The sequence below is a fragment of the Lissotriton vulgaris genome, chromosome 10 (genome assembly GCF_964263255.1).
Source record: "Lissotriton vulgaris chromosome 10, aLisVul1.2, whole genome shotgun sequence".
NCBI classification, from domain to species: domain Eukaryota; kingdom Metazoa; phylum Chordata; class Amphibia; order Caudata; family Salamandridae; genus Lissotriton; species Lissotriton vulgaris.
The window spans coordinates 286,798,801-286,817,503 of record NC_141698.1 but is presented as its reverse complement, the minus strand read 5'-3'; the positions used below and the strand labels follow the sequence as shown (position 1 = coordinate 286,817,503).

Sequence of the window (18,703 nt, the reverse complement as noted above, 5' to 3'; positions counted from 1 at the left end):
GGGTCCCGTGGGGAAAATAAAAAAAAATTGATTTTTCACGGTAGAAGTGCGGCCGCGAACTGGTAGCGAAACGGGAATTCGCCATTTTGTGCTTCGTTAATTAAATTACTAGTTATAAGTGGGTGCGGGAGACGTATCCTAATCCCCTATGTTTCCTGAGGGTGGCTGAGGAGGCTGATATATGTTGATACATCTCTTCCAGCGGCTGTGCGTGAGCTTTTTTTTTTTTTTTGCTGCGTGACAGTCCGGAGCGGCCGCCATCTTGTCTCTCGGTAGGATCGAGAGAGAAGAAAAGGTGAAAAACTAAGGGGGAATTTAATGAAAGGGGGCAAGGTATCCCCCTCTTGACCCCCTAGGAATGTTGTTGGGGTTATTAAAGGGTCCCGTGGGGAAAATAAAAAAAAAATCATTTTTCACGGTAGAAGCGCTTCACGGGCCGCGAACTGGGCCGCAAACTGGTAGCGAAACGGGAATTCGCCATTTTGTGCTTCGTTAATTAAAGTACTAGGTATAAGGGGGTGTGGGAGACGTATCCTAATCCCCTATGTTTCCTGAGGGTGGCTGAGGAGGCTGATATATGTTGATACATCTCTTCCAGCGGCTGCGCCATCTTGCCTTTTTTCGAATGCCACAATTTTGTCGTGCACGGCAGCCATTTTAGATGCCAGGCTGGTCCCAGGCTATCACCTAACCCTGCGGATGTAGTTTATGGCCCCAGCTGTAGAGAATTCAGACATGCCAATCCTCCTGATTCAGGCGTGTGAGTACTGATTTCAGTGCTAGTCTCCCGCCTCCCGATTTCTGCAAGCAAAAACCCGGGGGCATATTACGAACAACTAGCGATAATTTTTGTCTCTAACTTGTTTAGAGACAAAAATTATCGCCGCACATCGGCGATTTTTATCGCAGATAAACCTTGCTATTATCGCAGAAAAGTCAGCGATATTCATGTATTATCGACCTAATGCTCTTAGCCATGTTATCCACCTCCCATTGGATAACATGGCTAAGAACTGCTCAGGGCAGGTGTTAGATTTTGGAGATATTCGCGCTTAGCGCGAATATCTCCAAAAGTTGGTAATAGAAGGTAGCGATGTTAGGGACTGTTTCCAGTCGCTAACATCTTGGCACGCCACTTTGCATGTCATTAGTGATAAGTATCACTGACATGCAAAGCGGGGCCCAAGATGGTCGCTATCTCCTTTTAGCTGTCACTAACTGGTGTTAGCGACAGCTTGGTAATAGGGAAATAATTTTATCTCCGCTTTCATGGCTTTTAAAGCCAAAAAAGCGCAGATAAACCCCCTTGATAATATGCCCCACGATTCCTTGGGGGTTTCAGCTGACAGGGCTTGGTATTGTGTTACATGGTAATTTTTCCATGAAACGTCAGAGGGTCGATGCAGGGGTTCTAGAAGAGGTGATAAACTATTTAAGCCTCATGAACAAGCGCATGGTCTTTTAAAGATTTGTGAAGTACTCGGGGCGGCGGTGTGTGTGTGCCCTCTTTCAGGAGCGGGCGGGGGGGCACTGCCAGCAACTTGCCAGGTCAGGTAGTGTTCAACACGTGCATCACCCTTTCTCTGCCTGCTATTGCGCTCCATGCTTCGGAAAGGTAAGAAAAAGAACGTGCATTTGAGTTTGAAATGTCCGATCCTGCAGCAGCACACTTTCAAAGTCCACACATGACAATAACCCGATTTAAGGCCCCATTCACCCGTTTTTAAAAAAAATAGATAACACTCCAAGAAAGTAAGGTTATAAAACTTTATTAACTACTAACTTTAACGAACGGAACAAAAACTAAAAACATTTAAACATTTCTCAACACAAAAAGCAACAATGGTTAGAAGCTGTCTTTTGTGCGAATAGTCCCAAGGCAGCACAACGTGCAGAGTTCTGGACGGCACCCAGGTGATGTCGCCTGGGTGCCGCACTGGTTTAGGGATCCTACAATGCTGCTCCGAAAATTGGCGTGGGGCGTCCCGGGTGGGGCGGGGGGAGGCCTCGTCAGTAGCGGTCTGTTGTGCGAATAGTCCCAAGGCAGCACAACGTGCAGAGTTCTGGACGGCACCCAGGTGATGTCGCCTGGGTGCCGCACTGGTTTAGGGATCCTACAATGCAGCACAGAAAAACAGCGTGGGGCGTCCCGGGTGGTGCGGGGGGAGGCCTCGTCAGTAGCGGTCTGTGTCCAGTGTCACATGGCTGACACAACATGTACGACAGGCACCCAGGTGATGTCCAGTAAACTGCCGCACTGGTTTTGGTATCCTACAATGCTGCTCCGAAAATTGGTGTGCGGCGGCCCGGGGGGGGGGGGGCGTGGGGGAGCCGGCGTGAACGGGCCTCCCCAGGTGGCGGCCATCTAGCTGAGTTGCGCTCGCTCTTGCGGCCACAGCGTCTCGCTCACCATGTTGTTGAGTTGCTCCCACTCTTGCAGTGCAGCGATAGGCGGCTGCCACATGGCTCTTAAAATGGCGGACAGCTCCTCGGTTTTAGGCCTGGTCCACTGAAATGGCCCTGGGACACTTTGGAACTCGGACGCTTGCCTGCTAGGGCTTGGGTTCCATTCTCGAAAAGCGTCCCCTCAGCCGTGAAGATTGTATAAAAGTCTTGGGGGGCCCCCGACTCCCGCAGGCTTCCGGTGGGGAGCGGCTGCCATGATTGCTCGCGGAATGACCACGACGGAGCCACGAGATGGTGGTGCTCTCATGCTGACGCCAGCTTCAGTCTGAATGATCCAGAAACAAGGTGGGGCTTTCATCGTTTGGGAAAAAAAAATGTTCTAAACCAATGAAAAGTGTTATTTTTAGGTCATATGACCAAGCCTTCCATCTTTAGGAAACCAAAAGTAAAATGAACCAATGAAAAGTTTTATAAACAAGTCACATGACCTGTTATGCGGCATAGGGCTACAAAAAGCGTAGAAAATCCGTTGGCACGTGAGGCGGCGTCAGTAGCGGACCGATGTGCGAATAGGCCGAAGGCAGCACAACGGGCCGAGATCCGGATGGTACCGAGGTGGTGTCCAGCAAATTGCCGCACTGGTGTGGCCATCCTACAATGCTGCGCCGAAAGACGGCGTGTCCAGCTGAGTTGCGGTCACTGTTGCGGTACAGTGACTCGAACGCGCCGAGATCCGGATGGCACCGAGGTGGTGTCCAGCTAATTGCCGCACTGGTGTGGCCATCCTACAATGCTGCGCCGAAAGACGGCGTGTCCAGCTGAGTTGCGGTCACTGTTGCGGTACAGTGAGTCCAACGCGCCGAGATCTGGATGGCACCGAGGTGGTGTCCAGCAAATTGCCGCACTGGTGTGGCCATCCTACAATGCTGCGCCGAAAGTCGGCGTGGGGTGCCCCGTTGGTTTATGAGGTGATGTCAGTAGTGGATCGATGTGTGAATAGGTCGGAACCAGCACAAGGCGCCCTGCACTGTTGAGCCTTTTTCAATGCCTGTTTTTTGTTGTTTCCCCTCCATCAAAAACAAAACAAAAATACAAGGCGCCAAGATCCGAATGGCAAGTCCTGGATGTTGAGTGCCTCAGTTGAGAGTTCTGAGCAGTGCTTGTAAGACTGTCTGAAGCTTATTTGCACCTGCTGCAGCTTCACTAGGTCCGGCGGAACTTTTTGCCTTTTCCTTTCTGCTTCTTTTCCTACAATGCGTTTCATCTGAAGACACGACCAGGTCCCTGAATGTGTGCAGGGGGACGCTATTGATTGAATGAAAATGGCGGCTTGACACAAAGCTGACTCAAGCGTTACTGTTGGTGCTATACAGACAAAAATTGGTTTTCAGTTTGTACATTCTTCAGGTTTTTTTTTTCCATCCAAGTCTGATTGAGATTTTGTAGAAAAATGGCTTCAGATTTTCCACATACTACTCTTCAACATTCTTCCTAAATGTAACAATGTGAGACTCACTAGGAGAACGGCTGTTTATCTTTCCTTTCAAAATGCTGCCAACAATATTTTCTGAATGGAAGACACCATCTTGTAGCATAAAGGGCCGAAAGGGGTTCTGGTCTGGCCGATAGTTGGTGGAGACATTTTGACTATATCTTGGACCTGCCCGGCCTCGCCCAAAATGGCGCCGGTATAAATGGGACTCGTAACTCCTTGCCCGCAAATGTATATCTAGAAAATGTTATTGTAAGTGGCCCTGTCGTATTTTAATTACAAAATGTACGTCCACCGATTCCGCAACTGTTAGACACCTTTGTTCTTGCAACCTAATGGCCCGCTCGTTACGTTCTTCTACAGTGTAAATGTCTCCTCATCATATACGATTTCAGTTTGCTCTGTGGCCGGCCCACGTGGTTATAGGCCCGTATTTGTATACTGACATTTTCACAATAAAGGTTTTTAAAACAAAACACGGTAGTAGTATTTACATTTGTAAAGTTTTTACTTTTAGTGACTGTTTTCGAATCAGTAAAAGGCAAGTGAAATAAAGCAGTCCAATTACATGACGGATAAAAGGTATAATATGTAGGAACGCAGTAAAGATAAATGGTCAAGGGCAGTTGTGTTTTTCATGTCTGCAACATAAAGTGATCGATAAGAATCTGATAATCAGGCGTATCGGCGACTAAGACAGCAGGCCGAATCTCTTTTACTCAACGGCTCCGTCATGGAAGGAAGAAACGCCCTTTTTCTCGAAAAAGGAATATATTTTACTTGCAAGACAGTTGTAAATTTTCCGGGAAAGTACATTAGCCTGGAATATTATAACATATGTTTGAAAAAAAAATATTGTTCGAAAATAATAAAAAGCGTAATTTTTAGGTCATATGACCAAGCTTTTCATCATTAAATTAACAAAAGTAAAATGAACCAATGAAAAGTTTTATTAACAAGTCACATGACCTGTTATGCTTACGTTACGCGCTGCGCGCCGCGCCTCGGATCACTTCCGGGTGCGCTAACGCGGCGTGTCATAAAACGCATTACGCGACAACGTAGGTCAAGAATATAGTCTAAATGTCTCCACCAACCAGCGTTCAGAACACAACCCCTTTCAGCAGTCCAAAAAGTTCTGTTAAATGACAACAGAGGGGACAGGCAACAAGAACCATCAGTCAAAGAGGGGAGGGCAAGTTCTTCTCTTCCGGGTCATGTTGGGGCGCTACCGGAACTGATCGAATTGGTAGTCTACAGTGTTTCTGGATGTTTCAGACTAAAGCTGGCGTCAGCATGAGACCACTACCATCTCGTAGCTCCGTCGTGGCCATTCCACGAGCAATCATGGCAGCCGCTCCCCACCAGAAGCCTGCGGGAGTCGGAGGCCCCCAAGACTTTTGTAGAATCTTCACGGCTGAGGGGACGCTTTTCGAGAATGGGACCCAAGCCCTAGCAGACAAGCGTCCGAGTTCCAAGGTGTCCCAGGGCCATTTTAGTGGACCAGGCCCAAAACCGAAGAGCCGGCCGCCATTTTGAGAGTCCTGTGGCAGCCGCCTATCGCTGCACCGCAAGAGCGGGCGCATCTCAACTACATGGTGAGCGAGACGCTGTAGTCGCAAGAGCGGGCGGTAAACAGCTGAATGGCGGAAGAGGCACAGTGTAGCAAAAGCGGGCGGAATGGCAACTAAAACGATAAAGGGGCGCCCCACTACAGCTTGTCTTCAGGTCAAACGGATTGTGGGACAAGGTCCAGAATTGAAGAGTCATCAAAAGGCAAAAAGTTCCGCCGGACCCCGGGAGCCGGCCGCCTATGTCGGGGGCGATCTCAGGCTACACCAGTGCTATAAGACTTGGGGAGGGTGTCGGAGCCAAGCGTCTTCTCCGAGTCCATGGCCATCACACCGCCCCTCAGGGGCCTCCGTCAAGCTGTTTAGGAAGGTAACATATCACATTGTTTTCTAATGCAGTCAGGTCCACAAACGACACTCACTTACTTTGAGAATAGTGAAGCTGCAGTAGGTGGAAATAAGCTTCAGACAGTGTTACAAGCACTGCTCAGAACTCTTAACTATGGCACCCAACATCCAGAACTTATGCTATTTGAGAATGGTAGTGACATCGAAGCATCTCAGGGACCAAAACCATTAACGTACTTTCACGTATGAAAATCTTACTTGGGGAGGGGGCAGGAGCGAAGCGCCCCCTCCCAGTCAGCGCCACCACACCGTATGTTGAAAATCTGAAGCCATCGTTCTACAAAGTCAACCAAACTTGGATTGAAAAATCTAGAAAAATGTACAAACTGAAAACCAGTTTTGGTCTGCATAGCATCAGTAACAACGCTTGAGTCAGCTTTGTGTCAAGCCGCCATTTTGATTCAACAAAGCACAGGCATTGAAAAAGGCTGAAATTCAGAACTCTAAACTATGGCACCCAACATCCAGGAGCTTGCCATCCGGATCTTGGAGCCTTGTGCTGTTTTCGATCTATTCACACATCGGTCCACTACTGACATCATCTTATAAACCAACGTTATGTAAATAGTTTTTTAATAAAATGTTTTACCCTGTTTCTTTGCTGGTGTGTTGTCTATATTTTTAATATTTGCATAGGGTTTGTCGTTATTTTGTGCGGGATGGGTGATGGAGCCGAGCTGTCTTGCAGCCCTCATGGTGTGGAGCTCAGTTCATCTCACTATTTTCGTATTTCTCATGAAGGGTTGTTCCTAATATTTCTATTTTAGCGAGGTCAAAAAGAGATCCAATTAGTGGCCTACTGATTTTGCTCGATTACTTTTATTTTTTTACACAATTTTTCACTATCTGCAAAGACTAAACAGAGTATTGCGACTTTGTGTTTGTTTGTAAATAGAGAATGATCCAAAGAGAACCAATTCTAAAACAGTAAATGCTTGGACAACAATCAATCAAATGGAGAGACAAGGAGGCACGACGGATTACAACGGGGGTAAAGGCCTGCGTTAACTACCCTTCAGTATCTGCAAAGAGAGAGTACTACTAAGGCAAAAGAGGGGAGGGGGGGGGTGCAGCGTTCAAAGCACATCAGCGTGCATAAATACGAAAATGTTTTTATCTATCACGTACTTGACATTTTAAAGCTTTTCATATTTGCTATTAAAAAACCAATGAAATTCACAGAAAAAACCATAGGTTATAGTGGATATATAGTTAGGAATTTGCATTTACAAAACCTTGAAAATTCAATGAAAAAACCATAGGTTATAGGCCATATATAGTTAGGAATTCGCATTTACAAAACCTTATTTTACTCGCATAAAACCATTGAAATTCCATATATAGTTAGAAGCGCTAACTATATATCGCGCACCCGCAATCCACTGCTGATGATGTCACATATTACATCATTCATGACATGGTCAGTGACATCACTGATGACATCACTGATGACATCTCAAATGACATCACTGATGACAACTCAAATGACATCACTGATGACATCTCAAATGACATCACTGATGACATCACTGATGACAACTCAAATGACATCACTGATGACATCTCATTTGTCATCACTGATCACATCACTCATGTGATAATACAATGAACCTCTTCAGACTCTAATATAACCTTACATACACTCAGTATAAACAGACACTCACAGACTGTCACTCATCCATGGAGTTACTCACACACCTAGTCAGTCATGCAAAGAATCAATCACACCTCCATTTCCTCAACTATAAAGTTATACACATCTTACTTATTCAAACATATAATAACACATATTTATTCTCTTATATAATCCCTGATACAAGCTCACAGTGATCGATACAGCCACTCACACATTCACTGGCTCTTATGTTCAGTTATTTATATATCTCAACTCTCACATGTATTGTGTTTTACATACGTACTTACTTGCACATGTAGCAATGAGAAATCCATTCACTCACCAACACACCCATGCACAGTCAACCGCCCATATAGCTGTTTCCACATGCACTCTTGAACTCATACTCCTAGTGAATCAACTGCTTACACATCTATGCAAAGAGTCACGCACCTCCCAGCCACCCACACACACACTCAGCCTCCCATTCAAATACTTGGGCAACCAATCATTAACCCATATGGCCACTCTTATAGCTACTGATCAACACATGCAGCAGCTTACACAACAACAAACATACTGATGCACAAATTAAGACAGTTTAGTCACTAACCCATGCACTCAGTGAGACACATTTAATCACTCACTCATACAGTCAGTCATGCACCTACTAAATTCTTCATCCAGACACTTATACATCCACTCATTCTTCAATATGTGAAACATATTTAAACTTTACAGACACATACAATCACTGGATGTTGTGATCAGTGATGTCATCAGTGATGTCATTTGAGATGTCATCAGTGATGTCATCAGTGATGTCACTGACCATGTCATGAATGATGTAATATGTGACATCATCAGCAGTGGATTGCGGGTGCGCGATATATAGTTAGCGCTTCTAACTATATATGGAATTTCAATGGTTTTATGCGAGTAAAATAAGGTTTTGTAAATGCGAATTCCTAACTATATATGGCCTATAACCTATGGTTTTTTCATTGAATATATATATATATATATATATATATATATATTCACACACCAGAAATTGTACGAAGTGCATACCATTCAAGATTGTGAAAGTGCAAGATGACCCCTCACGTGCGCACTACCAAAGGAGCTCACTGGTCGGGACTCACCATTTGTGCCCACTTTTATCATCATTGGTAGTCATCTTGCTCAAAAAATGAATAAAATGTGGTGTCCACATCCAAAAGAAAGGATAAGTGCTGTGAAGTGAGCAGTGAAAAAATCACACCTCACGATGCGACCATATGTGATTAACATTGAAAGAAATGCACATTGCTCAGAACCAACTTTATTATTCAACTGTGCACTAGTTCAACTTAAAAGGGCGGTAGCTTTTCATGCAAATTGTTTCTTACTGTGCCAACATGTTTCATGGCCACATACTTTTAAGGCAATTTCTTCAGGGCAAACAAAGTCGCCTAGGCACCAGTACCAGACTCACCATTCACTTTTTCCGTGGACTGCCAAAAGTAAAAACAAAGATAGTACACACCTCAATAACTCTCACAACCTTCGTATAAAAAGTCCTTAAAATACACTTATCTCAAAATTTTGTATTTACCCTAACAGAGCTACTATTCCTCGTACCAGCTCTATTTGTTAAGGTCACACACGAAGCGCCACCTGTGAGTCCTCACGATAGATTGAACATTCAGCTGTAATGTCAATCTGTGAAACAATACATGTATGAATTAAAAAACCACAAGTCTGGTGTTCAGGAATACCACACAACATCACGCAATATCCAATATCTCTCCACGTTCTTTGTAATTACATATAGATAGCCAGTTAACATTTCTCAAACCGAGCCTCTCGCGGTCGTCCTTGCTTTTTCTGAGTAAAGGAAACTTTTTTCCTTGTCATTCATCCCGATGTTATTGCAAAAAACTCCTCATTACATTTACCGCTTGCCCCCGCCATTTACACTGTACCAATTACTTTGGAGAGTGCCTCCCCTTTCGCCCTCCACCCACGGCGTCTCTGCAGCAACCGTACGATATTCTGGCAAAGAAATGTTTACTTTTTAAATTTTACTTTTAACTGTTCTTTAGTGTGTGGTATTCTTTCAATAATATTTATTGTGGTTGCCATAACAACGCGTAACTCGCTATGTTTCGCAGACTCTGATTGGGGAGTCGTCTTTCCACGCTCTATTCCGGCCCAGGATTGGCAATGATGCAGTCACGAGGCCGCGTCCTCCCCCAAGCCTTTGACAGTGACGCTTGATGACGCTAACCACGCCCATTACGCGCTTGATGGTGGCGGCGTTTTTTCAACCTCCTCGCCTTTATTTACACCCATCACCGCGAGTACGATGATCTTCGGGGTCCGGCAAGTGAGGACTCACGCAGGTACCAAGCGGGTGCCTAGCTTACAGGGCGTGAGTGCGGCGATAGTCAGATGAGTAGCTTGGTACCGGATTGGTATCGGATAGTTTTCCACTCACCCTTCAATCCTGTTACTTCCTTCCTTTTGTATGGGTGCCATTTCGCTACCACCCCCCTCCCAAGACCCTTGGTGCTCTAATCGTTAGCAGTTTCTGAAGGGACGCTGTTATAATCTGATGTTAGTTTATGTTTAAGGAATCCTGTGAGGTCATATAGAATGTGAGCTCCTCACAGGGCAGTTCGTGTTGGAGTGGGAAGCTGACTGGACGTTGATGCTATACTTCAATAAAGATACTTTTATTACCTTAATTAAGTATCGTTTGATTTTAACAATGGCGACGAGGACGACTTGACTTGATTGGGGACAAGTGGATAGCATCAATTCCCCAATATTTCACCTTTGGACTTATTCTGATTTTGCTCGTTTAAAAAAAATAAAAAAAAAACGAAAGGAAAAGAAGAAATCGGAACATTTGGACTGGACTGATTGAGGATTACATTGAATTGAACAACTCCTCTGAACGCAAAGAGTGACGGACCTGTTTACCACCGTCATCACGTAGAGGTCAGATTTAACGTAACCCCACGCATAAACGTAGGTGCCATCTTGGATTTGGCTCTTTCACCTGAGCTTAGACGGAGCGCACGAACGTCACATCAAAGACGCGATCTCTTATAATTAGAACTGCCATTGGTTTTTATTTACAGATCCTGTCATCCTTCAGCGCTGATCCCGTTTTACTTGCACCATCCCTGTTTGGTGATATTTCACGGTATTTTAATTTTTTTTTCACATTTGAGATCTATTGTGAAGGAACAGTAAAGACTGTCTTAACTTGGATTACCACAAGAGATATGCTATTTTAATGTAACTTGTTTATTTTTGAAATATTCTTTTTGGAAGACTGAATATTTTTTTTTTTTAGGACTGCTCATCATTTTTTCTTCTTCATTTCCTGACCACGGTGACTACTTTTATTGTTTTACTTTCACTATTTGACAGTTTCTTTAATATGGCCACGTCTACTTCAATGTCCCAACCTCCACCCTTTCTTTCTGAAAAAGGAGATCCGATATTACCATGGAAGTGATGGATAAATCTTTTTGACTCATACATTTTAGCTATTGGGGGAGAAAAGTTTTCTGCACTCAGAAAACAAGCAATTCTTTTACATAACTTGGGAGTAGAAGGACGTAATATATATGACAGTATGGATTTACTCACAATTGGAAGTGGGGAGGTCGAGCCTTGTGATGTATACGAAATGTCAATGATGATGCTACAAACATATTTTGGTCCTCGTATAAATATTGTCTTAGAACGACATAGGTTTTTTACAAGGACACAGGGTTCTACTGAACGTGTTAAAAGTTATGTAGCGTCTCTTAAAACTTTAGCACGTACATGTGAATTTGAGGAATTGTCTGATTCTTTAGTCAGGGATCAATTAGTGCGTTGTACAAAAAGTTCTCGAGTACAGGAAAATCCCACTCTTGATGAAGCTATCAAAATTGTTGAAGGCATGGAAAACACTTCGTCTTGGGTAAAAGAGATGAAAAAAGGTCACGAAGAAAAAAAGAGTTAGAGAGTGAGATTTATGCTGTTAGTGACGAACACAGTTTTGAACAACGTGTGAGTGTGAGTAAAGTTGTTGCTAATGACAAGTTTAAAAAAACTGATAAGAACGTTTTCACACGTAATTTTTTTGAAGCCGCATGGGAATGGTGAGGACAAAGGGGGAAAAGAGTCACTTACACCTAAGTGTTTGAGGTGTGGGAGTTTCACACATTTTTCGAATTATCCACAGTGTTATGCAAAGGATGCAGTATGCATGAAATGTGGTATTAAGGGACATTACGCTCTAGTTTGTAAAGCAACAAGGGGTTCGGAAAAGAAAAATGCTGATGCAGTACGCATTGTAGTGTCTAGCATCAGTGAAGAAGATGGTAAGATTGATGCTGACAAAATATCAAAGCCAGAATGTGATATCATGGTGAATGATTTCAAATTTGTAGTCTTAGCTGACTCGGTCTCCCTTCACCATGATAGTCAACAAACAATGGGATGAGGTTGTTGGGTTAGATGACACTGTTTTGCTACCTCCTGATATAAATCCAGTCAGTTATGCAGGGGCAAAAATCACTGTTGTTGGTTATGTAGAAGCTTGCATTAGATTCAAGAACAGGAAGGCGGTTGGGAAGGTTTATGTGGCTTTGAGAGGGGACAATTTGTTAGGTTGGAGGCATCAACGTGATCTGGGGATCATGCTTAATACATCTGCCAAAGATCCTAAAGACCAGGTTATGTTGATCGATTGTGAAGGTAATGGTGGTACCTTTGATAATCCGAATTGTATGTATTTTAAGACATTTCCTGAAGTTTTCTCTGATGATTTGGGATGGCTCAAGGGATTTGAGCACAAAATTATCCTTAAAAACAAGGCCATACCTTGTGTACACAAAGTGAGGAAAGTTCCCAACATGATGATGGATCCTTTAAAGTTGGAGTTGGATAGATTATTGAAGTTGGATGTGATTGAGGAAATAGAAGCGTCAGAATGGTTGGCCCCCATTGTTTTGGCCCCGAAGGATGGTGGGGCCAAGATTAGGATGTGTGTGGATTTGATAGGATTGAATGAGTGGATTTGGGTTGACAGGCAACCATTACCCAACATTTCGGAGTCACTTAGTACCTTGAAGGGTGCGCATGTTTTCAGTGTTTTGGACTTATCGTCCGCATATCACCAGATTGTTTTGCATAAGGAGTCTAGGTATCTCACATAATTTGTGACACCTTTTGGTGTATTTCGTTTTAAGAGGATGCCTTTTGGATTGGCATCGGCAGCAGCATGTTTCCAGAGGGTCATGAAGAAGGTTTTAGATGGAATTAACAATATCATGTTCTTTCAGGACGATATTTTAATTCATGGGAAGGGAGAGATTGAACATAGTAAGACTTTGATCGAAGTTTTGGAAAGATTGAAGGAAAAGGGTTTGACTGTGAAAAAGGAGAAGTGTCGAATTGGTGTGGAGACTGTTACGTATCTTGGCCATGTGATTTCAGGTGAGGGGATACAACCAAAGTTAGAGTTGGCAGAATGTGTTGTAAAAGCTCCGGTACCTAGTGATAGGATCAAGTGAGGTCATTTTTGGGACTTGCGGAGTTTTACGCAAAGTTTGGTCAAGGATTTGCTAGTGTAACTGAACCAATTAGGATGTTACTCAAGAAGGGTACACATTTTGTGTGGTCGGAGGATTGCCAGGAAGCTTTTGTGAAAATTAAGGAAGAGATTGGAAGAATGCCTACCCTGGGACATTTTGATGTGAACAAAAGAAACATTCTAACCACCGATGCTAGTCTCAAGTGTTTGGGCGCAGTACTTTCTCAAGTAGTAAATGGAGAACAAAGCACTGTTGCATTTGCTTCTAGGGCACTTAGGCAGGCAGAAGCAAACTATTCCTGCATTGAAAGAGAAGCACTTAGTGTGTTTTGGGCAGTTCAGCACTTTAAGTTTTATTTATGGGGAATTCCATTCTTAGTAAGAACTGACCATCGACCTCTTGTTCAGATTTTTTCTTGCAGACATAGTGAACATTTAACACCTAGGATTAAGCGTTGGAGTGAGGGTCTGCAGGAATACAATTTTCTTGAACAATATATACCTGGGTCAAATAACAAATCTGGCGATTGTTTGTCGCGGTTACCGGTGGAAGAAAAAATTGGTGATGACAAAGAAGAATGTGTATTTTGGGTTGCTGAAAATGCACTGACACAAAATGAATGGATGGATGGTGTGAACAAAGATAGGATTTTAACCAAGCTCAAAACCTGGATAAGTCAGGCATGGCCAGACTATAAATCTTTGGATCATGAAATGAAAACGTATTGGTCCGTTAAAGATGAAATTTCTTTTGTGGGGGACAATTTGTTGAGAGGTCTGAGGATGATTCCCCCAATTGAGTTTAGAGACAAGATCATTAACACTGCCCATGATGGTCATCTTGGAAGGAGTCTCACCAAGGCTAGAGTAAGGGAAAGGTACTGGTGGCCTACTATGGATCGTATGATTGAGGATGTGGTTAAAGATTGTACTTTGTGTGCATCTAATGACAAGTCGTATGCGACCAATCGTTCACCTTTGTCACCAGTTGAAGTTCCTAAAACTGTGTGGACGAAGCTAGGTTTAGACATAATGGGACCATTTGATTTGTTACCACCTGGTGAACGTTTTGTCATCTTATTGGTGGATTACACATCTAAATGGGTGGTGACGAAGTGTACATCTTCTGTAAACGCAAAATCTGTTGTTGAGTTCCTCAAGGGAGTGTTCGCTTTTGAAGGTTTACCTAAATTCTTGATAACAGATAATGGTGTGCAATTTGTGTCTGCTGAAATTAATGATTTTCTCAAAGATTGTGGTGTGATTCATCAAAAAACAGCATTATATTCTCCTCAGGCTAATGGTTTAGCACAGAGAATGAATCGTCTGGTTAAAACTTGTCTTCAGCGTGCATTGGATACTAGGATGTCTCTTAAAGGGATCTTGAGAGATACCTTGTGGGCACATAGAACCACACCTAATGCTGTTACTTTAACATCTCCTTTTGAAGCTTTGAGGGGCAGAAAAGCGATTTCCAAGCTAAGTCCATTTTGGATGCCTGCTATTGAAGGGGAAACCCTGTCAGTTGAAACTAAAAAGGACAAGATTTCGGATTATCAAAATAAATACAAAGCAAGATATGATTCTAAAATGCATGTGAGAGGGAATACGTGGAATGTTGGAGACAAGGTTTCGATAAAGAATCCTAGGCACACTTTTAAAGGCAAAAGTACCTTTATGGGTCCATTCACTATTGTCTCAATTAAAACAAGCATTTGCAATGCAACAGGTCTCGCATTAGGAAAGTTTGAGCTATTGGTATTGTAAATGACAAATTTTTTATTTAGGTTTTGTTTTTGAAAATAGCGAAATTAATAGCTTTGTCATTTACAATGCCAATAGTTATAACTTTTGCAAATGTGACACCTATAGCATTTGTAATGTAATATTTGTTGTATTTACGTGACTTATGTGTATTTATATTACAAATAACAAAGGCTTTACATTTTTTTTAATAATTAATACTTAAATAAAAGTTATTGTAATTTATAATGGCAATAGCATAAAGTTTTGTTAATAACTTTTGTGAAGATTATGTTCAGTGTATTCTATTGTGACGAAAATCCAAGAACAGAAGTGAAATATTAACATCTTTTTGTTACCTTTGTAATAAAGCTTGAAACATTGAGAGAACATATTTGAACCAGGTGTTGTTGAATGGTTGCACAAATTGTATAAGCAGTGCAACTCAAAAACTATGTCACAATAAAAAGGGGAAAATATTCTCTTTATTAATGACATAATATACAAAGTGCCAGAAGGAATGAGGGAAGGCCGTTTTTAGACTGCAGTGGACCTGGGGATTTCTTAGGAGGCTGGAGGCTGATCAAAGTGTTTTCAGGGCTGGAGAGACTGCCTGCCTCACAGCAGCCTTGTAGCAGTAGGTGTCTCTGCCTATGAACCCCTGCCAGCAACCCTACCTCTCATCGAGATACAGTTCTCCATCCCCAAAGAGGCGTCCCCCATGGCTAAAGATCCAATGGTTTAAGAGGAACAGGTAAGAGGGACAGGAGCACAGGCAGATGGTGCGCGGCACAAGGCTGTAATAATCTCTTTCCTCCCGTTTCTATTGCAATTCTCTAACAAGTGCACCTTGGACAGAGCTCTGCACAAGCTCAAATGCAGATGTTCTAAAAGATCATTCTTGCTGTACTTGTCAGTTTTTCTGTACCCATGCAGGCCAAAAGGGAAAAGGGAAAACCGGGAGCGATGAGGACCAAAAAGTACAGAGCAAGAAAGTGACGAAGGAGAAAGGGGTAAGAGAAAGCAATAGCAGGAAAACAAAACGGGATAAAAAAGAACGAAGAATTAAGCTAGAAATGGGGCTGGAAAATCAGGTAAAAGCAGAGGGTAGACAATACAACAAGAAAATAAAACAAAAAACACACAAGGTTTAAAATTGAAAGGAAATACTGCAGAGAACAGAGCACTTACATGACATGTAGAACATAAAATAAGAGTAAAAGAATGACGGGAGAAATCAGATGAACAAAAAACAGCTGAACATGAACACAGGGCAGAAAAAAGAACAAGAGTTTGAAAAGAGGAACTAAGGAAAATGAAGTGGAAAAACACAAATATGAACTATAGCGAGTCACTATATGTTGTGAGCTAGAATGTGATATTACCAAACTGAAACCAAACCATTATTATAGCATAATCTTTCTCTGTCCACTCAGCACTCCCTTTCCATGACAACTAAGTTAAAGTACGTGTGTTAAGGGTAAAGACGAGAGCTGATGTGGAAAGAAGATATCCGAGTCTTTAGACAGGTAGGTAATCTAGGCAGATCTACAGATAATGAAATCTTTCTTGAGACATAAGCAGTTGCTGGCAATGGCATTCAGGCTTGTTCAGGTTACATTCATGGATAGCTAAATGTTGTACATTCTGGGGTGATCTGTAAATTTAACTTCTATTACAAACTGCTTTTTATCTGTCTCTCAGAAGTTGACCATAGTACCTAACGTGCCTGAAGCACTATGTGAACACACAATTCATGTATCCATTTTGTCAAATCAAGCGCACGGATGCGCGTCGAAGTTAAAGGTTCATAAACTGGCCGGGGACAGCCAATAAACACATTCAGCCTTGAATGTAACACGGACATAAACGGCGACAGGAAACCAATACGTCTGTTTATTGTTACAAAACTGCTTCGCCGGTCCTATGGGAAATTGGGTTTTTTAGTCTGTGTTCAGAAAATCTGTATCAAACATTTCTTCCTGTGCATCGTGTCTGTAAAACTATTAGCACAAGTGTAAGCCAGATGAAAGCCAATCAATTGGCGGAGAGGATTTGGCATAACGGCTAGGGCGGTCGACCTCAAATCTATGGAGCCGAGTTCCAGGCTCGGCAAGGACGCGCAACATCCTGGGATTCTGGGCAAATCACGTAATCTCCACGTGCCTAAAAAAAGGAATGTGTCCTCATGTAAAGCAACTGGGCTCGTGTAAAGTGTTCTGATCCTTCGAGTCAAGTTCGCGGTATATAAAAAAACTGTAAAAAAAAAAAAAAACTTGGAAGCAACATATTTTAACAGCTGTGATCAATGGTGCATGTTGAGGATCACAAGACAACGCTGTACGAAGTATGGTGGCTCAGCAGACTAATGTTGGACTTCATGGGAACAGGTAGATAAAATGAGCGGCATTTAGTTGGCTAACAATAAACATCGTAAATTTCACTTGCAGGAAATCCAAAGGCGAACGTACTCTGTACAAGTAAAGGTGATGTTGACATAGTATAAAATCGTTGAGTTTTCACGACAATACTAAACAAGCAAACTCACCGCCGCAGCCCGGCTTCAACAGGAAGCCAGGCAACCTTTGTTGGGACGGGGGCGGGGCTGGACACGCGACCGGAGCTTCCCAGGAGGCAGGCTGCAGTGGCTGGCGCAAGGCTCCGGTGCAGAGAGAGGAGAGCCCTGCGTGCAGCCGGCGTCCGCCCGGGAAGCCAAGGAGCGGAGTGCCGGTGTCCCTGTGCCCGTTGGCACCGGAGGGAGCAGCCCCGGAGCGGGACCTGACTGGGCACGTTGTCTCCCTGGAAGAGTCCTGCGGAGTAGAAGTCCCGGTGAGTGGGGCTCAGTGCTTGCGTTTCTGGGGACAGGAGGTACTCGGAGCATGTTGCGGGCTGCGGGGGCAATGGTATTTGGAGTCCCCAATGTGGGACTCCAACGATAGTGCAAGCATCTTTCCAGAGCCAGAGGGCTGCGGCGGCGTGTGTATGCGTGTGTGTGCAGGGGGTTGGGGGGCGGCAGCGTGTGTATGTGTGCGTGTGTATGTTTGCGCGCGCCTGTGTGTGTGTGTGTGTCCGTGCATGCAGAGGGGTGGGGGCTGGCTGTGTCTGTGTGTGAGCAGGGGCTGTGAGTTACTCTGCGCAAGCGCGGCTCAGACGCGCGCTCCCGCGGTCAAAACTGAGACTGCAAAAGCGCCCGTCTGAGTCGTGTCTTCATTCCTAAATACGGATAACAATAGGTCTAAAGCAGACACCTTCAATGCTTACACATTGAATGTAGGTCTGCTCGACCTAAAAAATGTGGTGAAGATCAACAATGGTAGCATTTGGAATATGTCTAGGTTGGTCAAATGTTTAAAGAATCATCCTAATCTTTTGAACCATCGAAGTTGTTGTCAAGATGATGTTGTTGACACTAAGTCATTTAGTCATGACCAATTTGCTGGAACTTCTAGAGCTGGTTTAACATCTTCTGATTCTAGTTCAAGAGATTCTTCCAGCAGACCGCTTCATTTGCCGATGAAATTTAAGGATTATATTATGTCTTGAATTGCAGTCTTTTAGTTTTTCTCACTATATTTTTATTATTGTATTTAATCTGTCCATATCTTTTCCTGCCTTGTTATTTACTTTGTTTCCTGTTATGCTGCTTTGTGTAATTTGGTGGGGAGGGGATGTGTTATAATCTGATGTTAGTTTATGTTTAAGGAATCCTGTGAGGTCATATAGAATGTGAGCTCCTCGCAGGGCAGTTCGTGTTGGAGTGAAAAGCTGACTGGACGTTGATGCTATACTTCAATAAAGATACTTTTATTACCTTAATTAAGTATCGTTTGATTTTACCAGACGCCTTTACATTTCTTTTACATCGTTCTTTTGTCCAACAGCAT

General features: G+C 43.3%; 1 protein-coding gene across 1 annotated transcript in view; it reads left to right on the top strand.

The window, feature by feature from the left end:
- LOC147685141 (uncharacterized) overlaps positions 1-18,703 on the top strand; it is a 222,552-nt gene that overhangs the window by 66,115 nt on the left and 137,734 nt on the right. The gene's annotated exons all lie outside the window — the stretch shown is intronic.